General features: G+C 47.8%; 1 protein-coding gene across 1 annotated transcript in view; it reads right to left on the reverse strand.

Annotated features, from left to right (window-relative positions):
* Positions 1-24,746, reverse strand: part of LOC140076575 (numb-like protein) — a 58,944-nt gene that overhangs the window by 17,982 nt on the left and 16,216 nt on the right. The window contains exon 2 of the mRNA XM_072123155.1: positions 4,118-4,261. The gene's annotated coding sequence lies outside the window, so the exon portion shown is untranslated. The remainder of the gene's footprint in view (positions 1-4,117; positions 4,262-24,746) is intronic.

Raw genomic sequence — 24,746 nt, forward strand, 5'->3', positions numbered from 1 at the left:
GCCTATGAAAGGGTTAATGCAGACTACTGGCATATATGACAGTGTGCAAACAGGTTAATTCTCATTGGCTTAGGAGCCCAATGGGTACACATCTTATAACATAACGTTACAGGTAGATAGGCTACTCAGGGTAGCAAGATAGCAAATGTCTCTTTTCCTGCAAAGAAAAGGCATAAAAAGTGCAGGCAGAATGTCCGTACCTAAAAAGGAAGGCATTAAGTGCAAAATAATAGTCAATAGCAATAGCAACTTTTCCCTGGAGTATCTGGCGAAAGTCTCTCAGAAGGTCTCTAGTGACAAAGTCCATCTTCTGGGTACAGCCCTTGATGTGGGGAAAAGTGCACTGAAGAAACAAAGGGTCTCCTCTATTTGGAGAGGGACAGAGTCCTTCGAAGAAATCCCTGCTGTGGCAGAGGAAGGGTGCTATCATAGCACATGACAGTAGGCAGTTCAAGGAGAGTCTCTTGACTGAGATAAATAAGGGTAAGAGTCTCAGGAAAGTCTCTGGCTCTATAGGGATATGGGGATAAATACACACAATATGTACAAAGGACATAGTACCTGGAGAGGGCTACAGCCCTTCAAGGATTAGTCAGTATCGCTGGGTTCAGCAAAGACAGGGTCCAGCTCCTGCAGGGAATCCTGTGCATCCTCAGCGGGAATAGGTGCCGGCTGGGGACACCCGGTGGCAGCAGTGGGTACTGCAGGTGCAGCAGCATCCTCCGGACCTTCAGGGGGAGGAGCGCTGTCGCCCGGGGTGTCGGCTGTTCCAGCCGGGGGCTCAACTGAGCCAGGGACCACGGAGGGGTCCAAGAAGAAATAAACAGAGCCCAGCGGCCGAGCCGCGGCTCCTTCCAGCTCCGGTTCTTCCGGGGCCGGGTTGTCACCCCACTGGTAACCGGCAAGGGGAGATGCGGGCCTAGACGGAACCTCCGGACAAGGTTCGCTAGCCGGGATGTCTTCTCCCACCGAAGAGCCGCGGGACCTGGCAATGCTCCCGGCTTCAGGTTGTGCAGGCTCTCTGGCAGATCAGGCCTCTTGACGGACCGGCGGGGTATAAATACTTCCCGTCCGGTGTAGTCCTGGGTGGCGAAGCCATAGCCCTTCCGCTTGTCGAAGAACCGGACCATGCCGGTGGTGCGGTTCTTCTCGACCCAAGCTCCAGCTGTAGATCGGCCGGCCATATACCGCTGGGCCTCCTTCTCTCGGCGTCGCTGGTCCGAGACAGCGTCTCGGAGTCGCCGGCGGGCGGCCTCACCTCGGCCTTGAGGCTGCGGAGGTTTCGGTGCTGGGGCTCGTGGCTCCGGTTCAGGTTCGGATCTCCTTGGACGACAGGTAGGTGCCGGAACAGGAGCAGGAACCACCGGAGGGTCAGGAACCACCACAGCGGGGCTAGCAGGCCGCGCAGCAGGAGTAGTAGGCCTCGAAGCAGGTGGAGCGGCAACACTAGGCCCAGGCGTTGGCTCAGCAGGAGTCCGGGCCTCCCCACGTGGCGCCTCCACGTGGACCCGCGGTACCGGGATGGTAGCCGGGATAGGGACGAGGAACCGCCCGGGTGGGATTTGGTATTGCGTCACCGTTTGGTAGCATGTCCTGGTGACGAAGGCCCGAGTCAATCCTCGGTGCAGCCGATGTCCAGCGGAGGGTCTTCGGACGGGCTGCGCAGAGACCACCACCATAGTCTCTAGGACCTCGTAAAATTCCGGACGCTCCACAGGAGGGAAAGGCGGAGGACCCCACATGGTGTTGTCCTCACCGTCCAAAGTCCACTCAAGTTCTGGCGCTTCTCTGAGGCAGAGCAGGAAGTCCGCCTCTAGCCAGTGGGAGGAGTCCAAGTCCTTCCCGCCAAGAGCTGTGGCGGGCTCTAATTTTTCCTGCGCCACAAGAGGAGGGGTTCGCGCCCTTCGCGCGTGGGTGGAGCTTGATGCGTCATCTGGGTTTCCCGCCAGTGAAGGTTTTGGCGGGCTTGAATTATTTGCTGCGCCACAGTTTCTGAGGTAAAAATCTTCAGGCGCGGCAGCGCCGGATGTAGCAGAGCTGGTACAGTTCTTGCCAGGATTAACCTCTGGAGTGCGGGAGCGGCGCTCGACAGCACGTGGCAGCAGTATAACACAGTTCATTCCAGAAACACACAAGTCCTTGGGCCTAAACCCGGATGGCAGCAGGGTTAGGCAGCACAGTCTTTTTAATAAAGGAAAGTCTTTAATGCCGTAATAAGGCACAGAAGTCTATATCCTGTTCGTGACGCCACTTGCAACATCCCCCACCGGGGCCTAGCCTTAAAGGGGAGGCCTGGAGACAGCCGGGACCCGCTGTACCGGAGTGGTTGGCGGTTGCGGCCTAAGCACGCTATTGTCACGGTGCTTGGTACGGGGGAACCGGAGGGCTGTCCTACAGCCTGGCAGGTCTCCAGCAGGGTGGTGTTGGCAAGAAATGATGAGGGAGCGGCTGCTATAGCGGATCTCCCTGGGGCAACCCCTTAATATCCCGAGTGTGAGTCTCTGGGTGATGGGCAGGGTGCCGGTGATGAAGGCAGCCGTATTAGCAGGGACCAGACGGAGACAGAAGTTGAAGAAAACAACTTACAGTTCTTTATTTGAACCGCAGGAACCGCAGCAAACGTGCCTTTAACAGGTAGATGGAGTGCTGAGATGTGAGTTGGAGGGAGCCTCAGGAGATAGTTCACCAGCCTGGAAGTAGAGGGCAGGCTGGGAGGCAGCTGTGTCCTGGTAGGAAGCTTCAGCTTGTCCTGTAGGGCTTCAGGTATCACCTTCAAAGGTTAGATGATACCCCTTTTCCTCACTATACTAACTCTAGTCTAATGCTCCACTCTTCAGAGGCAGGGGCTAAGCTCTTCCTGCTCTGGTATGGGCTAGACAGAGATTACTCACTCACTCACTGATTCTCCTAGGATTCCACACTAGAATAATCTAGTCTCCTCTCTTCTCTCTCCTGAGAGAGACTTCTCTAGAACATTCCTGGCCAGAGGTTTTATTACCTCCCTTTTGTCAGGTGGTGGCTGCTCCTCCAATCACATCTCAGCTTACAGAGCACAGGATGTAACACATATCATTGGATAACAGCATCTGGCATTATACAAAATACTTGCCAGGCAGGATTCACCACTGCAATACCCCTATGTCCTATAAGGACCATGTTGTGTAATGGGATTACATGCAGGTGGGACATATTCGCAAACCCTCCCTCGCCATTGCATCGGCGAGGGTGTTGCATCTGTTTCCTGCATTTATCATTCAGGGCCAATACTAAAATTTTGGGGAGTCACAAGACCTGCCTTATACAATGGCCGGCCTCCTCAGACCAAAGGGGTCGCAACACAGGAACAAGTCCCGTGGTCCCCTGGAACTTCTGCTTTAGGCTCCAAGCCGAAACCTAAAGTACTGGAGCAGGAATCGGGAGCCAGAGAGGGGTAAGTATCAGTCCTCTGATTGGGTTTTTATTATTCAGCTGATTTAAGTCAACTTCAGTGCCAGGAATAACCCAAAAATTGAGCAGGAAGAACAGCGCTGTTTTCTGTATAGTGGCCAGACCGGGTAACTACAGCTTCACAGCTCAGTCAGTACAGAGACAGTACTGATCAGGGGCTCATGCACACAAACCTGTAAGTTGGGTGAGCACCCCTCCCCTCTGCATAGCAAGCGAGCGGCTACCTACGTATTTCGGAAAAATATAATACGTGTCCTATACTTGTCTCAGCGGCCACTCGGCTTGGCCACGGTGCGGTGAGACGTTGTGTGCTTGTTGCACTGTGATTGAACTTAACGGAACTTTAGAACTTGTTATTGTTCCCACGGTTCCATGGGGGCGATGATACGGACGGTTGTGTGCACGGGGCCTAAGGAGCTGTTCTTCCAGGTATAGAAAGGTCACATTAATATTAAGACGTTGGAAAACCCCTTTAAATGTTCTTATGCATCAGACTAAAAAGTTCTTCTTTATTGTATAACGAGATAATCCAAATAAATATACAGTGAGCGCCCTCTGGTGGTGGCTGCAGGCAACCAAAATTTTAGTATTCATTTCATTGGGGGGAATCAGAGGAACGATATGAAAATCCATCATAAAACATAAAGCACTGGGTATGACATGGACTTACAGTGCTGGTGGGAGCGGCAGGGTGGTATGATGTGGGCATCCAATAGTTAAAGTTCTCCTCCTTATCCCTCCCGAAAATGCAGCGAGAACAGCCAGCGAGACGTTTGCCAGAGATAACCGTACAAAGGATGTGAGATAATACGACCTGCAGAGAAAGAAGAAGGTAATTTAATACATTTTCTAAAAATCTCATCCAAGATAAACGCTCCGAACAGAACTCACAGGATCCGACACGGGAATCAGGACTAGATGTCTGTGACGCCATCAAGTTTTTATACATCTTTCCAATAAAACATTTCTTGCAGATCAGTGCACCATGCATCCCCAAGGCGGCCATTGCCAGGGCCGGCGTCAGTGCTGGGCAAACCGGGGCAAGTGCCAGGGCCCAGGGCTCATGGGGGGGCCCACATAAGGCTGTACATAAGGAATCCATGGGGTGAGGGGAGTCCTATATAAAATAACCATGAGGGGGCTATTTTGGATGATAAACTATGGAATAATTTTAGGGAACAGGAGACTGTTTTAGTTTCTGAATTTTTAATGCTGCCACATGAATTCAATGCAAAGGGGCCCACTGAGGCTCTGTCACCCAGGGGCCTACTGAGACCTGGAGCCGACCCCTGGCCATTGCCCTATGATCAGTAGCACTAGTAATGAGAATAGCCTTGCACAGCACTTCATAGTCTGCTTTAAAGGGTTTGATCGTGCAGATTTCAAGTGTCAGGTACCGATTATACTTCATTCTATTTGAACCAAACTAGAAACATGAATTGAGCATGTGGCTTCTGATCAGGGGTGTCCTCACACTGCTGTGCCCTCAGCACTCTGCATTCTGCTGCTCCATACCCCCTTCACAAGCTTCTGATCAGGGTTGTCCTCACACTGCTGTGCCCTCAGCACTCTGCATTCAGCTGCCCCATACCCCCTTCACTAGCTTCTGATCAGGGGTGTCCTCACACTGCTGTGCCCTCAGCACTCTGCATTCAGCTGCTCCCTACCCCCTTCACTAGTTTCTGATCATTGGTGTCCTCACACTGCTGTGCCCCCAGCACTCTGCATTCAGCTGCTCCATACCCCCTTCACTAGCTTCTGATCAGGGGTGTCCTCACACTGCTGTGCCCTCAGCACTCTGCATTCTGCTGCTCCATACCCCCTTCACTAGCTTCTGATCAGGGGTATCCTCACACTGCTGTGCCCTCAGCACTCTGCATTCAGCTGCTCCATTCCCCCTTCATTAGCTTCTGATCAGGGGTGTCCTCACACTGCTGTGCCCTCAGCACTCTGCATTCAGCTGCTCCATACCCCCTTCACTAGCTTCTGATCAGGGTTGTCCTCACACTGCTGTGCCCTCAGCACTCTGCATTCAGCTGCTCCATACCCCCTTCAGTAGCTTCTGATCAGGGGTGTCCTCACACTGCTGTGCCCTCAGCACTCTGCATTCAGCTGCTCCATACCCCCTTCACTAGCTTCTGATCAGGGGTGTCCTCACACTGCTGTGCCCTCAGTACTCTGCATTCTGCTGCTCCATACCCCCTTCACTAGCTTCTGATCAGGGGTGTCCTCACACTGCTGTGCCCTCAGTACTCTGCATTCAGCTGCTCCATACCCCCTTCACTAGCTTCTGATCAGGGTTGTCCTCACACTGCTGTGCTCTCAGCACTCTGCATTCAGCTGCTCCATACCACCTTCACTAGCTTCTGATCAGGGGTGTCCTCACACTGCTGTGCCCTCAGCACTCTGCATTCAGCTGCTCCATACCCCCTTCACTAGCTTCTGATCAGGGTTGTCCTCACACTGCTGTGCTCTCAGCACTCTGCATTCAGCTGCTCCATACCACCTTCACTAGCTTCTGATCAGGGGTGTCCTCACACTGCTGTGCCCTCAGCACTCTGCATTCTGCTGCTCCATACCCCCTTCACTAGCTTCTGATCAGGGGTGTCCTCACACTGCTGTGCCCTCAGCACTCTGCATTCTGCTGCTCCATACCCCCTTCACTAGCTTCTGATCAGGGTTGTCCTCACACTGCTGTGCTCTCAGCACTCTGCATTCAGCTGCTCCATACCACCTTCACTAGCTTCTGATCAGGGGTGTCCTCACACTGCTGTGCCCTCAGCATTCAGCTGATCCATACCCCCTTCCCTTTGCTTTAAACAAAAGATGTAACAAACCTTTTTGTTGGATCCTATAACATAGTATAAAGAGCAGAGGAGAAAATGTTTACATCAGAGAGCTAAGTGCACAGCAGTGTGAGGACACAGCACATTATCCGTTTGCACAGTCCTGCTGCTCCTAACAACAGTTAGTTGTGATTACGCGGATTCCCTGGGGCTGATACCCAACACTTTTTTTACAGCTTTGCATATTCTTTGTATAACGCTTTCGGATTCTCTCAGAATAAGGTGGAGACATGGAAATTTATCCCTGTTTTTGGAATGAAATTTGCTTCTCCACCTAGAGACTCCCACCCAAACATCATTTCATGTCATGACCTTGCAGTAACTTAAAGGGATTGTCTGTAATTTAATAAAAATCTGAGACCAAAATGCAAAGAAAATCTTATTTTAAATTTATATTTAAATTAGAATTTAGGTGCACTATGGGCGTGGCCTCAACGTCTTGGGTAGTTTTTACTGTCCAGTTTCTAAGGGGGAAACAATCAAAGCCAAGTATGAAGCACTGGGTAGGGGAGGGTGCACCGGATCTGGGTGAGTGGCTGTGGGTCCCCTCTATTATAATCCACTACTGTTCCTGCAGCACCCCCGCAGGGCAAACGAAGAATTACACCGTGTCCATTAACACAGAAGCTGCGACCACCTCTCATTCCACCATCACATAATAATAATTAGAAGAATTGAAATCATGAATTAGAATAAATCTATGGATGAGAAGCGATACAGGATATGGGCAGGGGTGTAAATGGGCACTGCATGGCGCTCTCACACGTGGCATGGATCCATGAAGTCTCCATTATAGTTTCATAGTTTATACGGTTGAAAAAAGACACTTGTCCATCAAGTTCAACCAAGGAAGGGTAGGGATTGGATGAGGAAGGGATTTAGGGAAAACAATTCTATATAGCATAACAATCAATGTTATTTAGCTGTAAAAAGGCATCTAGACCCTTCTTGAAGCTATCCGCTGTCCCTGCTGTGACCAGCGCCTGAGGCAGGCTATTCCACAGATTGACCGTTCTCATAGTAAAAAAGCCCTGTCGCCACCGGTGATTAAACCTTGGTTTCTCCAAACGCAGGCAGTGCCCCCTCGTCTTTTGATTTGATTTAATCTGGAACAACTTACCACCATATTTTTTGTATGGACCATTCATATATTTATATAAATTAATCATGTCCCCTCGTAGTCGTCTCTTTTCCAGACTAAATAAATTTAGTTGTTTTAATCTTTCCTCATAACTAAGACCCTCCATACCCCTTATCAGTTTTGTGGCTCTACGTTGAACCCTCTCCAGCTCCAGGGCATCCTTTTTATGGACCGGTGCCCAGAACTGCACAGCATATTCCAGGTGTGGCCGAACCAGTGCCTTGTATAGTGGTAATATTACATCCCTATCACGAGAGTCCATTCCACTTTTGATACATGACATGATCCTACTAGCTTTAGAAGCAGCTGATTGACATTGCATGCTGTTATTCAATTTATGATCTACTAGTACCCCCAGGTCCTTCTCAACAAGGGACTCTCCCAGATTTACTCCCCCAAGGACATATTTTGCCTTTGGATTATTGGCCCCCATGTGCATAACATTACATTTATCCACATTAAACCTCATTTGCCAAGTGGATGACCAAACATTCAGTTTGTCCAAGTCACCCTGCAGCCTATGAACATCCTCCATAGACTGTATTACACTACACAGTTTGGTGTCATCTGCAAAAATAGACACAGTGCTATTAATTCCTACCTCTATATCATTAATAAATATATTAAATAGTAGTGGGCCAAGCACAGAACCCTGAGGTACACCACTCATAACTGGTGACCATTCCGAGTAGGAATCATTGACCACAACTCTCTGGATACGATCCTTCAGCCAGTTTTCAATCCAATTGCAAATGATTTCTGCCAAACCAATAGCCCTAATTTTACCCATCAGGCGTCTATGAGGGACAGTGTCAAATGCCTTTGCAAAGTCCAAGAACACAATATCCACAGCTGCTCCTCCATCCAGGCACCTGCTCACCTCTTCATAAAAGCAGATAAGGTTAGTTTGACAACTTCTATTCTTAGTAAACCCATGCTGGCTGTCACTTATTATACTATTTGATGTCACATACTCCAGTATGTAGTCTTTTACTAACCCTTCTAGTATTTTCCCCACAATGGAAGTTAAGCTTACAGGCCTGTAATTGCCTGGCGAAGTTCTAGAGCCCTTTTTATATATTGGCACCACATTTGCCTTGCGCCAGTCACTTGGCACCACACCAGACATTACAGAATCCCTGAAGATTTTAGCCAGCGGTACAGCAATAACAGAACTGAGTTCTTTAAGAACTCTGGGGTGTAACCCATCTGGTCCAGGAGCTTTGGTGATTATTATAACTCACTATAATACTATAGATAATACTACAGCACTAATCACTACACCCCCATAGTCCCCCACAAAGCCCCTGGTGACCGCGCTGCGGCGGCGGCTGCTGCTGGGATTAGCCGTGGCTCCGCTTTACAGGCTTTTATGCCACATTTAGAGTCTGGCAGGAAGGGTAATGCCCTAAGACGGGTGAAGAATCGTCTTATCCCTGTGACCGGAGCCTGTGGAGGCTGATAAGTAACTGGTACGAGAAGCCAACGATGCAGATTATTACACCCCCAGCGCAGGACGTGATCAGAAGCTACAACTAACTAGACCCCCAATCCGAATAACATATCCCGGCATTGGGTATAGAGAGGAGCCATGACATCTTGTAGGGACACACCCCTTTAGTAACACCCGTTTTTTCACCCGGGAAAGGTGCTAAGATACTAGTAAAGAGTATTGATGCGATTGTTGATGTTTCTTCGGAAATGTTGGAAATAAATTGGCGTTTCCGTATGCCAACGTTGTCCGATCAATGCAGTGTAGGGCTCTTTTGACAAGGGGGAATGGTAACGCCCAGTTGTCTATGTATTCTTGGATATTAGGGAGGGTCGGAGAAGAGAAGGAGATATTGGGGCACATTTACTAAGGGTCTGAACACTGCATTTTCGGTGGGTTTCGCGTTTTTTCCGTTGCCCCGGGATTTTGGCGCACGCGTTTGGATTGGGGCACATCGGCGCCGGCTTACATGCGACAGAAATCAGGGGGCGTGGACGTCGGACAACCTGACTGATTCGGACAAACCCGCGGAATTTAAAAACGAAATTGTTTCGCAAGATCAGCACTCACATGCACCGGGAAGAAGACGGTGAACTCCGGCGGACCTGAGCGGGGGAAGCGATGGATGCAGGAAATCAGGCGGACGAGCTATGTGAATCGCGGCAGCTCCGAATCTTCAGCGGGACAACGCACAGCGGGGATCGTGGCGGGATGGGTAAGTAAATGAGCCCCATTGTAGGTATAAGCAATAGTCAGTCCGTGTAGGATGCGACATGGGATGAAATAACGTCTAATGCACGTAAACCGCAACATTAACTCTTGTGGGTCTATGTTCATTGCAAAATTATGTTCATGTGATTTGCTCCCCACACTATAGACCTGGTATTGGATATACTACCGCAAAACCGCGCTCGTGCAATGATAATGAATAAGCCCCAATAATAAGGGGGTAAGAAACTGCATCCAGGAGGCGATAAGAGGCGCAGCATTGGCTACAGACGAGACGTGACATAGGACGATGTATAACCCCTCTATACAATGTATCCAATATATAACCCCAATACCAGCCATAAATCCTCACCTCCTTATATACTGCACTGGTGACTGATCCCAGGCCTCAGCTGTCAGCCAGATCCGGCTTCCTACATATCCTGGGAACACGGTCTCCTTGGAAATGGTTGCCAGGTTACCAGATTCTGACGGGATTAAGAATGGTGGAGACAGTGTTGCAGAGGTGAGCGCTTTCCCGTAACCGCTGGCTGTGGATCCTGGTAATTGGGAGAGCAGTGGGGACACATCCGGTGACCTCGGAGGACAGGGGACGGTAACAACCGGCACAGGTGACGCTGGAAGATGGATTATCCGTCATATCCAGGTCTATGCGGAGCCTGGGGCACTCTCTCAGGGTTAGATAGTAGCCCATGGCTCACAAAATTGTAGTTTAATTGTAACCAAAAGCCCCAAGGGTCTATTATTAGGATAGACAAATTGTCACATAAAATAACCCTTTAACCCTTAGAGGACTCACCCCTCACCCCAAAGCTATAACTTTTTTTATTTTTCCAATATCTACAAAACAAATTGTACTTTTTACTTTTTAATGTTGCCATTCCATAAAATGGGGCTTATTTACTAATGGTTCCGCGGCCGCATTTCCGTCTGGTTTTCCGAAATTTGGTAGCGGATTGTGCCGCACGCAATCGGATTGTGGTGCAGCTGCGTTGCTTTCATACGACAGAAACTGGGTGCGGACCCTTCGGACTGATCGGGGATGATCCGCAAGACAATGCACTTACATTCACCAGGAAGAAGAAGTTGAACTCCGGGGACCTGAGCGGGGAAGCAACACATGCAGGATATCGGGGCACAGGATCTTAGTGACTCCCCGCACAGCACATTATACACGGACAATGCACTTACATGCACCAGGAAGAAGAAGGTGAACTCCGGGGACCTGAGTGGGGAAGCGACACGTGCAGGATATCGGACACAGGATCTTAGTGACTCCCCGCACAGCGCATTATACACAGACAATGCACTTACATGCACCAGGAAGAAGAAGGTGAACTCCGGGGACCTGAGCGGGGAAGCGACACATGCAGGATATCGGGTGCATGATCTTAGTGACTCCCCGCACAGCGCATTATACACGGACAATGCACTTACATGCACCAGGAAGAAGAAGGAGAACCCTGGGGACCTGAGTGGGGAAGTGACACATGCAGGATATCGGGCACACAATCTTAGTGACTCCCTGCACATCGCATTATACACGGACAATGCACTTACATGCACCAGGAAGAAGAAGGTGAACTCCGGGGACCTGAGCAGGGAAGCGACACATGCAGGATATCGGGGGCAGGATCTTAGTGACTCCCCGCACAGGACATTATACACGGACAATGCACTTACATGCACCAGGAAGAAGAAGGTGAACTCCGGGGACCTGAGCGGGGAAGAGACACATGCAGGATATCGGGGGCAGGATCTTAGTGACTCCCTGCACAGCGCATTATACACGGACAATGCACTTACATGCACCAGGGAGAAGAAGGAGAACCCTGGGGACCTGAGTGGGGAAGTGACACATGCAGGATATCGGGCGCACGATCTTAGTCATCGGACAATGCACAGTGGGGATTGTGACAGGGCCGGGTAAGTAAATGTGCCCCAATGTATTAGAAGTTGGAAAAAAAAAAATCGTAAATTTGTTGCAATTGACACAAATTTGCCATTACTCCGTTGCTTTATTTTTACGGCTTGAACTCTGCAGTACACATCACCTTTATCCTTTGGGTCCGTACGATCACAGAGATTCCATAGTTATATCGTTTTGTTATGTCTTAATACCTTCCAAAAAAATTTGAAAAAATTCTGTTCCCACCATTTTCCAACACCAGTTATTTTTTCATACCACGGACCTGTGTAAGGTGTCATTATTTTACAGGACTCAGTGATACCGCATTGGGGACTGTATCACATCAGGGACTGTACGACATTGGGGACTGTACAACCTTTCACTCTATAAAGCCAAGAGGAAAGGATACATCTCACTCTATAAATATCCTATTGAATTCTTGAGGAGCAGTGTAATGCCTAATTTCTCCTGCGGGGGCGCTGCTTAATTATCTGCAGAAAGATTTTCCATAAAATGACTTTAAAGTGAATTATGGGGTGATCACCTATGATCATCTTATACTGTAGGTCGGTGATCCTTCTGAAGAAAACTTATGTTGAATGTGAGAAAAACCCCTTTAAGAGACTTCATATGATCCCTAAAATCACCAAATTTACAAACAAAAGATAACTTTATAATTTGCTGATTAGTGCAGTTTTTACTGATTTCCTAAAGAATTCATCAACAAATAAAGGGGTTTTACAAAATTTACTCTTTTGGGGTACCTGTCTAATTAATGGGGGTTTGATAGTTTTATAGCGCGGCCGCATATCATCGCTCCCCTAGTCCTATAGCGGATGAGGCTCCTGTCTATAGGTCACTTGTTGGACAACCCCTTTTAATACGTTCTAGTTAATTTTTGGGCCCCTGTGGATAGGGGGAGTGAACTTAATTTGCTGAACAATCCCTTTAACTATGTACTAATTCGTTTTATGGGCTCCTGTGGTTAAGGGATCAGTGTAATTTGTGGCACAGCCGCTTGTACTAGTTTAAGCCCTTGTGTATAAGGGATTTTGGGGACAATCCCTTTAACCATGTACCAGTTTATTTTACTTTATAAACATTTCTATCACATTCAAGCAAAAAATAAAAAAATGACACACTAAATCCGCACCTTAGAGGCCCCATAATACTCGCTGTCACGGCCCGGAGGACCCCCTGCTGTTCTATGGATCCTGCCAAAAACAATACCACGGCCTTTACACCCAATGAATTATGGGAGAGGAGTCAAAAATCTTTGACCAAACTTCATATCAATCAAACTTTAAAAAGGTTGGACAACCCCATGTCGTTTTGTAGGTCCCTTTAAGAGAAACTAATGGGTAGCGGGAGATCCTACTATTCTGAGCCTCTACATTAGTTACGGGTTATGGTCGTAACGATTTTCTATGTCGTTAGATTTTCGGATTTCTTAAAATAGCTGGAATAGTTTAACACAAAAACTTAAAGCTACTTATTTGTTATCTTTAACATTTTTGTCCATTTATTTAGTATTTGGTCCAAATCTTCTTGGTAAAGGTTATTGTTTTTGTGAAGTGACTTAGGGTGATGGCACACGTGGCGTTCTGAACCCGTTTTTGGCCCGTTTTTAAGCAGTCTGTTAAAAAACGCATCTGTTTTTGACAGGTTTGACCAATTATCTTAACTGAAACTGGTCAAAAACGCATGCGGTTTTTGACGGACTGCTTAATAGCGGCCCAAAACGCCACGTGTGCCATCACCCTAAGGGTGAAGACACACATGGCGTTTTTGGGCCGTTTTTACTAAGTGCATTTTCAGATCGTTAAAAACGCATGCGTTAAAAAACGCATCCGGTTTTTAAAAACGCCTTAGGGTTTTGAGGCCGTTTTTGGGCCGGTTTTAGTTTTTACGATTAATCAGATCGTAAAAAACGCATTATTAAAAATGCATGCGTTTTTGTCCGTTTTTATTTGCACAAATTCGGAAAACCAGACAAAAACGGATGCATTTCAACTAAAAACGCCACGTGTGACATCACCCTTACAATCCCAATAACTTTTTTACTGTCTTTGTGCCGACGGCCGAGAGACTTAGCATAAAAATGTAAATGTGAGACACGAGGCGGGTGGTGTCCTACAGATGGCCGCTGCAAGTCACTTCATTCTACCACACAAATAATTAATATACATGACCTTTCACTCCTCGGGGGGCAGGAGGGGGTGATGGCGGAGAGGCAGAGTGTGCCATACACAATACCCATCTCCCGTCCTTTTATGTCACTTGAATAGTTCCAGCACGAGCGTCTGAATAGGACACAGATGCTGTGACAACAGTAATTCCTCCCCAAAACATCCCCCCCCCCCCCCATTCAACAACTAAAAGCTCATTTACTGCAGCCATAGGCCTTGCAGGGACACGCTAGGCCTCAGAGCCGGTGGAGGGTGGTTGCCGGGGAGGGCGTGACTGATGCCCCCCCTTCCTCTCCATTGTATATCCTCGTTTTAATTAAGGCCAAGAAAAGTCATACTTGGCAACAGCTGTGCATAGACGAGGGAGGTGTCGGAGAGGGACGGGACAAAGGATCCGGACAACGGAGAGGGTATGGAAAGCAGCTGGGGAGTAACGAAGACACACAAAAAAATCAGGACAGCTGTTTGCTAGACTTTCCTCCCCCACCCCCCGGGTTAGCGGATCACCAGCAGTGGGCAGGAGGAAGGCCGGGGTTCAGGCCTAAGAAAACCCTCGAGACACAACTGCCGGGCCCTGGATACATAGTCAGTCACATAATGCATCACTTTCCAAAGTTTAGTCAAAGTTATGATCACTTTTTATCCAATGGACACATCTGGCCAACTCGACGAGCGCAAAACGCGTGGGGGTCACTTGGGCGGCTCATTGTCAAGGTCAACCAGAAAAACAAGCACAAAAATTCGGACTTGTATCTTCACGTCTCGTCTACAACACTCAAGCCCTTGTGTTACGTCCTGAATGGAGACACAACGTTGTTATGTCCCTTAGGTAGGTCCTGGAACTTACAGCGGGGGGTTGGGGGGGCATCAAGTACAGGAAGGGGCTGCTAAACTAAGGGACTTCTACACTTACTTCAGGGAATATTAGAAACAACCTCTAGGATGGAGATGTCCAGAAGTGGAAAAACAAGGCGGAGTTTCTTGCTAGGAACAGCGCCTCTCTCCTCCGTGGGTTGTTGCTGGTATTACAGCTCAGCTCTAATGAACTCAATGGGGCACATTTACTTGTAAGTGCTGATCTTGCAATTTAAATTCTGCGCTTTGTCCGAAGCAGTCGGGTTGTCCGACGGCCACGACCCCCGATTTGTGTCGCATGAAAGCTGGCGTCGATGTGCCCCAATCCCTTGTGTGATTCAACGCAGAACAGAAATAGGCAGGAAACCAGACAGAATCGCAGACCCTTAGTAAATATGCCCCAATGGGGTCATCCTGCAGGCACAACTTGTGGATGGGTGCAGCGCTGTTTTTGAAAGACAGAAACCGCCTTTTTAAACTTACAATTCCAGAACACTTCAAAAACCGCTGGTGCCCAACATATAAGGCAATTTAAGTAACCTGTCCGCTATTCAGACTGGAAATCTACATGTCCTCCAGCGGTTATATGCTGCATGTCCATCATCTGTGCCGTTTTGCTGATCATGAACTATCACCACTGATTTACAATGCACTAAAGGGTAATAAGGCCCTAAAACATACGCGGGATTGGGGCCCATAGCTGGAGAATCGGCTCACCGCCTGCCAAATCTAATTTGTTACCATTTTCAAGGGCACAACCTAACATTTCAGCAATTAACTTCTTACTAAAAATACTTGAACCCCATTAGGAAAGAAATGCGGTATGAAGGGTGACCTTTATAATGAAGATGAGATGAAAAGACGCTGCACACATAACAATACCTAACAAATAATTCACATATTAGCTTGGCAAAGCTACAATGTGATCTGACTATGTAGATCAAATATTTTGGCCACGATGGGGCTTATTTACTAAGGGTCTGCGGATCGCACTTTTGTCTGATTTTCGAAATTTTCCGGATTTGCGCCGCTGTGACAGGTATGTAACTGGGGATTGTGTCGCAAGCGACCAAATTGTGGTGCAGCTGCGCTGCTTTCATGCAACATAAATCGGGGGCGCCCGTCGGATGATCCGACTGATTCGGACTCAGTGTGGGATTTAAGATTCAATTTGTGTCACAAGCCCAAGCACTTACATACACCAGGAAGAAGAAGGTGAACTCCAGGGACCTGAGCGGGGAAGCGACACATGCAGGATATCGGACGCAGGATCTTAGTGACTCCCTGTACAGCGCATTATACACAGACAATGCACTTACATGCACCAGGAAGAAGAAGGTGAACTCCGGGGACCTGAGCGGGGAAGCGACACATGCAGGATATCGGGTGCACGATCTTAGTGACTCCCCGCACAGCGCATTATACACGGACAATGCACTTACATGCACCAGGAAGAAGAAGGTGAACTCCAGGGACCTGAGCGGGGAAGTGACACATGCAGGATATCGGGCGCACGATCTTAGTGACTCCCTGCACAGCGCATTATACACAGACAATGCACTTACATGCACCAGGAAGAAGAAGGTGAACTCCGGGGACCTGAGCCGGGAACGACACATGCTGGATATCGGGTGCATGATCTTAGTGACTCCCTGCACAGCGCATTATACACAGACAATGCACTTACATGCACCAGGAAGAAGAAGGTGAACTCCAGGGACCTGAGCGGGGAAGCGACACATGCAGGATATCGGGCGCATGATCTTAGTGACTCCCCGCACAGCGCATTATACACGGACAATGCACTTACATGCACCAGGAAGAAGAAGGTGAACTCCGGGGACCTGAGCAGGGAAGCGACACATGCAGGATATCGGGCACGCGATCTTAGTGACTCCCCGCACAGCGCATTATACACGGACAATGCACTTACATGCACCAGGAAGAAGAAGGTGAACTCCGGGGACCTGAGCGGGGAAGCGACACATGCAGGATATGGGGTGCAGAATCTTAGTGACTCCCCGCACAGCACATTATTATATTATTATTATTATTATTATACACGGACAATGCACTTACATGCACCAGGAAGAAGAAGGTGAACTCCGGGGACCTGAGCGGAGAAGCGACACATGCAGGATATCGGGCGCACGATCTTAGTGACTCCCCGCACAGCGCATTATACACGGACAATGCACTTACATGCACCAGGAAGAAGAAGGTGAACTCCGGGGACCTGAGCGGAGAAGCGACACATGCAGGATATCGGGCGCACGATCTTAGTGACTCCCCGCACAGCGCATTATACACGGACAATGCACTTACATGCACCAGGAAGAAGAAGGTGAACTCCAGGGACCTGAGCGGGGAAGCGACACATGCTGCATATCGGGCGCACAATCTTAGTAAATTGCGGCAGATGTGCATTATACACGGACAATGCACTTTTGGGGATCTCGATGGGTAAGTAAATGTGCCCCAATGAGCTCACTTTGCTTCCACCATAGTGAAGTACAGGGGGGCATAATATGCGATTTTGAGTCCCATATAGAAAAAAAAGTCGACTTGAGCGACTATTAGGCCTCATGATCCTAAATTCAAGGTCCATTTTAAATTCAGTAATTTAGGTAAACCAAAAAAATCCAAAAAAGGATTTGTTATATAATAGGATAAAAGTTATGTCCCGGTTCTTTGCATATTATGGATCGCTTGTTGTTTCTGTGACATCATCCCGAGTGTTACCAAAAAAACCTGCAGGGAGTGTAACTTCCTACCGAAATAATAACCCAAACTTCCTTCCTCCATCACCGTCATTCAGCGTCTTAGAGGGTGCGGACCCCCTAGACTGCTAGGGAGACGGCAGGGAGGGTCTCCTATTCTAACATCAACAAAAGGATTTCCTTCCTCAAGAGGAATAAGGAAATTTAAGGAAGTCTGACCTCAGAGGAAAGAAGACGGGTCTGTTAACCTTTCAAGTGCCAAATGACTCTGCCCTCTACAATGATCAAGGAAATGGAGGCTCAGGAGCGCACGGAAGATCCTAAAGCCCTGGTATTTATATTTTGCCGGAATTGGGGGGAGGGGGGGAGTCAATGTTGACAATGTCATCTTTTATATGGGTAGCCAAATACATTAGACCGAAGTCAGAACTTGACAGTTTACATTTATCCCTTATCTACAGAGACCCCCAAACAATACGTCGAATGTAGGGTCAACTCTATGCCTGTGGAACTTGTAGGCAGGGCCGGCTCCAGGTTTCAGTAGGCCCCTGGGTGACAGAGCCTCTGTGGGCCTCTTTGCGGTGACCTCATGTGACAGCATTCAAAATTCAGAAACTCAAACCGTCTCCTGTTTCCTAAAATCTTCCCTAGTTTATCATCCCAAACAGCCCCCTCATGGTTATTTTATATAAGCCCCATTCATACTCTATGGATTCATTAGATACAGCCCCCCTCACAACCATGGATTCCTTGTGTACAGCCTTATGTGGGCCCCCCTAGCAGCTCTGGGCCCCCAGCATATGCCCAGGTATACCCAGTGCTGGCGCCTGCCCCGCTTGTAGGTCAACCCATCCAGACCTTACATAGAAGTCTATTGACTTCTATGGGACTTCCAAAACCTTATAGTCCAACTGGTCCACATGTGGAAAAGGGATAGAAAACTTGATTTTTTTTACAGCTGTTGCCAGAGGTGTTTGGCAGCAGCTTTAGTCAGAACACGGGCCAAGATTGCATTGATAATGGGAGGACCATTGGACAAGTTATTGGCTTTTTAAGAATTGGGCTGGTAGATATCTAGAGGCACCTATAGACTGGCCTTTGGTGGTGTTTTGTTTGAGCCAAAAATGCACTTTCCAAATTTTAGCACATAAAATGGATCAAGGAAAGAGCACCCACAATATTTTGAGGAGGAGGAGGAGGACCTTCATTTCCGAGGGCCTTCTCAAAAATTCACATGGAATCCATATAGGAAAGAAAGCCACACAAGAGACGCTGAACGGCCTCATGTTTTATGCTGAAATGCAATTTTTTCTTTACGAATCCGCTACTTTATATCCTGTTCCATCCGAGATACAAACATCTCAAGTGCTTATTTCCCATATTATAAATCCTAAGGAACAATGCCATACACTAATAACCCCCTGTCCTTATGATCTGGAAGATACCGAGGAGGAGATTCCTTACATCTCCAAGACGCTGTAACCTGATGATGAACTTCTGTACAATGTGATTCATGCAACAATTATCTTACGACTCCTCCTCGCCCTTTGTATTCTCCGGGGGGAAATTGCTATTTTGATTCTTTGGTGCGAAGAGCAAGAAAAATAAGCAGTGCAATATCTCTCAGATGGGAAATGTTTAATTAAACTCAATTATAGACCAGATGGGGGAAGATGTGGAAGATGTGGAAAAAAAAGCTTTTGCGGTTGTGTAGTATTCAACGCCATGGATGCAGCTTTATCTGTGAGTAGAGTAACCGTGTTCTTGCAGTAAATTCGCCTGTAGATTCCTGTTTATACTGAGGCTTAGACCAGTGATGAGATCTAGGAGTAGGATCCATACATAACATATATCCTCCAATGGAGCTAAGGTCAAGGATTCGAAATCCATTGTAGGTATAGGTGGAGTTGGTTAGATCGACTACAACCTGAGAGGTTCTTAGGTTTATACGGCAGAAGCCCTGACACCGGCCCGATCCTCGATGCCTCCAACGTCCGTCGGAGAAGAGTTTTGGCTACCTTCCTCTAATGTATATGGGGTCTTGCCCTTTATGTGCTTTCCATACTTTAAGCTTTCCATACATATTCTAGACAGATATCGGTGGGGTAATACTGCGCCACTTATGGTGTCCTTGTAGCCTCTGCTGGTCTTGACACACTGCATTCTTCCTTCAGTATATGAAATTGCAGGAGACTACATAGTCACACATGTCAGGATAGATATTTTGGAACATCAACATGTTCCTCTACAGAGATAGGCCATAGGTCTGTGTACACAGAACCAACACTAGTGATATGGCCTAGGTACACAGATGGAAATAGTCTGAAACCAATTTTGTCGGCTTATTTCCACCCTCTAACATCTATGGAGAACACTCCGATGGCAGATATATATCGGGAGAGAAAAGGATTGGACAAGGTGATATCCAAAATACATTTTTGGCCAAGCTGATCCAAGGGGGTTCAGAAGAAACATTTTTTGTTGGATGATCAATTGTTCTACTATCTAATGGGTACAAGGGCCTAGAGACATTGGGGCAGATTTATCAAGTGTCTGAAAGTCATTTCTAGTTGCCCATGGCAACCAATCACAGCTCCCCTTTAAAATATTCATGAGCACTGGTAGAATGAAAGCTGAGCTGTGATTGGTTGCTATGGGCAACTAGAAATATTTTGACTTTCAGACACTTGATAAATCTGCCCCATTATCTTGGGTTTTCCATTGTTTACCTTATCCTCAGAAAAGACATAAATCTGCTCCTCCGCTCAGCAGATATGACAACTGTTGGCTCCATAAATATGGAGTGAATTGGCAAAAACCTAAAGGTTTATGTTGAATCAGATATATGTTACCATATTCTTTTGTCGGGAAGTAAAAGTTCTCCTTACAGAAGACCTTCCTGAAGGTCATGCTTGATATCAAGGTAGGTAAAAGAGGTGTGGTTTTCCTTATCCTATCCTGGAAAACTTATTTAAATATTTCACCATATTCTTTTGTATATATTGTATATATTAGGGCACATTTACTTACCCGTTCCTGCATGATCCCCGATCCGGAATGTGCGCCGGGATGCACATCTGCCACGATTCAAGAAGATCATGCGCCCGATTCCCTGCATGTGTCGCTTCCCCGCTCAGGTCCCCGGAGTTCACCTTCTTCTTCCCGTTGTATGTAAGTGCATTGTCCGTGTATAATGCGCTGTGCGGGGAGTCACTAAGATCCTGCACCCGATATCCTGCATGTGTCTCTTCCCCGCTCAGGTCCCCGGAGTTCACCTTCTTCTTCCTGGTGCATGTAAGTGCATTGTCTGTGTATAATGCGCTGTGCTGGGAGTCACTAAGATCGTGCACCTGATATCCTGCATGTGTCGCTTCCCCGCTCAGGTCCCCGGAGTTCACCTTCTTCTTCCCGTTGTATGTAAGTGCATTGTCCGTGTATAATGCGCTGTGCAGGGAGTCACTAAGATCGTGCACACGATATCCTGCATGTGTCTCTTCCCCGCTCAGGTCCCTGGAGTTCACCTTCTTCTTCCTGGTGCATGTAAGTGCATTGTCCATGTATAATGTGCTGTGCGAGGAGTCACTAAGATCCTGCGCCCGATATCCTGCATGTGTCTCTTCCCCGCTCAGGTCCCTGGAGTTCACCTTCTTCTTCCTGGTGCATGTAAGTGCATTGTCCGTGTATAATGTGCTGTGCGGAGATTCACTAAGATCGTGCGCCCGATATCCCGCATGTGTCGCTTCCCCGCTCAGGTCCCTGGAGTTCACCTTCTTCTTCCTGGTGCATGTAAGTGCATTGTCCGTGTATAATGCGCTGTGCGGAGAGTCACTAAGATCGTGCACCTGATATCCTGCATGTGTCGCTTCCCCGCTCAGGTCCCCGGAGTTCACCTTCTTCTTCCTGGTGCATGTAAGTGCATTGTCCGTGTATAATGCGCTGTGCGGGGAGTCACTAAGATCCGTGCACCCGATATCCCGCATGTGTCACTTCCCCGCTCAGGTCCCCAGAGTTCACCTTCTTCTTCCTGGTGCGTGTAAGTGCATTGTCCGTGTATAATGCGCTGTGCGGGGAGTCACTAAGATCGTGCACCTGATATCCTGCATGTGTCACTTCCCCGCTCAGGTCCCCAGAGTTCACCTTCTTCTTCCCCGTTGTATGTCAGTGCATTGTCCGTGTATAATGCGCTGTGCGGAGAGTCACTAAGATCGTGCACCTGATATCCTGCATGTGTCGCTTCCCCGCTCAGGTCCCCGGAGTTCACCTTCTTCTTCCCGTTGTATGTCAGTGCATTGTCCGTGTATAATGCGCTGTGCGGAGAGTCACTAAGATCGTGCACCTGATATCCTGCATGTGTCGCTTCCCCGCTCAGGTCCCCGGAGTTCACCTTCTTCTTCCCGTTGTATGTAAGTGCATTGCTTGCGACACAAATTGAAATATTAATACCCGCGCTCAGTCTGAATCAGTCGGATCATCCCATTTCTGTCGCATGAAAGCCGGCGCCGATGCGCCAAAATCTGATTGCGTGCGACACAATCCCCGAAAAGTCAGACAACCCGACGAAAATGCGTCCGTGTGACCCTTAGTATTTAAGCCCCATTGTGTATATTCTTAATATAATATAATATTCCAGTTTATAGTTAAAGTCACGATCAGAGCAAAAATAAAAATATTTCCTAAGCTATGAAGATGTTCAAAGCTTTGATGTCAGATCTCTAGTTCTTTTTTAATACATTTTTGGACCGTTTAGACCAAATGTCATCACAGATGGAAAACCTTGTAACAGTAAATTTATTTCCTTGGCTTGGCCGCTCTTTATTGGACATATTAATGGTGTATTATTTCCGGTATCTGCAGCCGTGGAGGAATCTGTCAATCAGCGCTCGGGCACTTACAGAAGGATAAAAATATTCCTAAACAGAAACCTCCTTCCCGCCCTTCAGGCACCAAAACACACGGCCCGATCTACGGCACCGCAAGAGTCCTGGAATATCAATTCTTCAGCCGAGCGGGAAGGCAATTGAGGACAAGCTGCTCTATGATATTCCATATATATAATGTGCTCCCCAAAAAACGGGAAACGTACAGTCGAGCCGCTGGGGCTTTCCATAGACTGCGCTGAGAAACCAGCAGGCGACAGATATGAACATTTTCTTTATGTCTTTGGTAATTCATGGTTTCATTCATTCACCCACTCGTTACTCAAAGTCGCCAATTATATGGTAATGAGCGCGCTCGGAAATGTATGAATGGAAAGAGAGAACCATGAAAGTGAGGAAAATCCATGTGCGGAAGAGGTTGTATCGTCAGATGAGGAGAAGAGGCCGGAGCCGCCATAGAAGCTGAAGAGGACAGTGACGACGAATGGAAACAAGCGGCCTGATTGCGCACAGTGGGGCAGATTTACTTACCCGGTCCATTCGCGATCCAACGGCGGGTCTTCCGATGATTCACTAAGGTAGTTCCTCCGACGTCCACCAGGTGTCGCTGCTGCGCTGAAGTCCGCCGGAGTTCACCGTCCTAACTGGGTGCAGGTAAGCGCGTGTCAAGCAACACTTTTTTTTTTTTAAATAGCGCGTTTTTTACGAATCCGTCGGCTTTTCCAGTGCCACAACCCCCGATTTCCGTTGCGTGCATGCCGGCGCCGATGCACCACAATCCGATCGCGTGTGTCAAAAACCTGGGGCAATTCGGCGCAAATCGGAAAAATTTGGGAAACCCGACCCCCATTGTCTAAAGGATAAGAAGACACCATATACAGTGTTCTGCTGCCCACATAATACTGGTGTCAATGCTTCTCTGTATATGGGGTTCACTAGAAATTATGACTTTTCCGGCTAAATATTAGTTCACATCGCCACTTTGCTTAAAAACCAGGGTCTACGTCTTCTTATACAGCAGGAATATTGCGTCCTACAACCAGAACCTAAAGCCTGTGTGACTAACAGCTACCCAGGTGCCACCACCCTATATACATGCATGCTCCACGCGGCCAAGTGACTAGGAGAGGGGATAAGATCACCGTCAGACCAAATAACCACGGGATGAATTTTTTTCCACCAATGGATTGGAAGGTCAACCAATCAAACCAGTTGAGATCCAATCAAGATTTGCTAAAATACATCTAGTGAGTCATCTAGCCAAGGATATGTTCACACGTATGTGATAGGATGCCAAGGTCTGGAAGAACACAACTCTCTGGAGCATCAGATGTTGTCCGATGAGCCAAGCAAATATGGGAAGAGAGCACAAGAGAGACAGGAGGCGCTGACCTCGTGAGGTATGTTTAGATAGCATGGAAAGAATATAATTCGGCAGAGAAGCCGCTCACCTTATAACATGAGCATAAGCACATGTATGGTCTGTGATGTAGTACCAGCAGCCGATGGTCTCCTGACGTAAGCAGTTCCCGATCCAGAACCTGGGATTGCAGAAGATCAATGGAGGTACCCGGTGGATAACCGGAGAAAATCGGGTGCTCAGTAAATTCTCAAGGAACCAGCATTGATAGCCCCAAAAGAAAGTATTTATTTACAAAATGTAAAAATGTATTAAAAAAACGCGTTTCGGCTCAGTACGTGAGCCTTCGTCAGGCAAGATGCTAGGATGTAATCGTAATCATGGACAGTCCACGTGTTGGTCAACTGGATCCACCAGCAGCCACTCGGATGCATTATAACACATTGGTGAATGCACTGGAAATAGGGATGACAGAAATCCAAATTTACATACAAAATGGCCCCAGAATTCACTGGTTCCGCTCAGCTAAAGCCAATCCCCAAAGACTATTACTTAGCTTCAACCCTACTGGAAAAACCAGACAAGAGCCGGACGTGTCAGTAACACGAATAGGCAAAACATCTTTATCACTAGAAGGTAATCAATCGATGGATTCAGTTACTGGAAATGGAGGTCACATGTCCCACCCTCCTCCTCCTCCTCCTCCTTCTCCTTTCCAGAAGAGATTCCATGACCGTCGCAGGTTTCCATGACTCTGGATCAATAGAACATGGGGTTGTGTTACAGGTTGGCTTGTAATGCTTATTCTGATAATATACATACATCACATAAAGAAGGTAAGTGACAGCCTCCATAGGACAATGTAGAACAAACAAGTTACATGGTGGACAATCTGAGACAACACATACAGGTCAAGCACCACCGAGGCAGGTCCTTCCTAAAGAGGCTCACAGTATGAAGCCATCAGTTTAATATCTGTGAGGTCTTCCAGATCCACAACCAAAGGCTTATATAGAGTTTGCTCCAACCCTGTCAGTTTTGGTGAGAGTATTACAGCCATCTAAGGGGTGTAACTACAGGGGTAGCAGCCATAGCAGCTACTATAGGACCTGCAGTGTCAGGAGGTCCGGCCACCCAACCTGCCAGACTGGAGGATGGAGGATGCGCACCGTTATATACAT

This window comes from Engystomops pustulosus, chromosome 9, assembly GCF_040894005.1.
Source record: "Engystomops pustulosus chromosome 9, aEngPut4.maternal, whole genome shotgun sequence".
In the NCBI taxonomy this organism is placed as follows: Eukaryota; Metazoa; Chordata; class Amphibia; order Anura; family Leptodactylidae; genus Engystomops; species Engystomops pustulosus.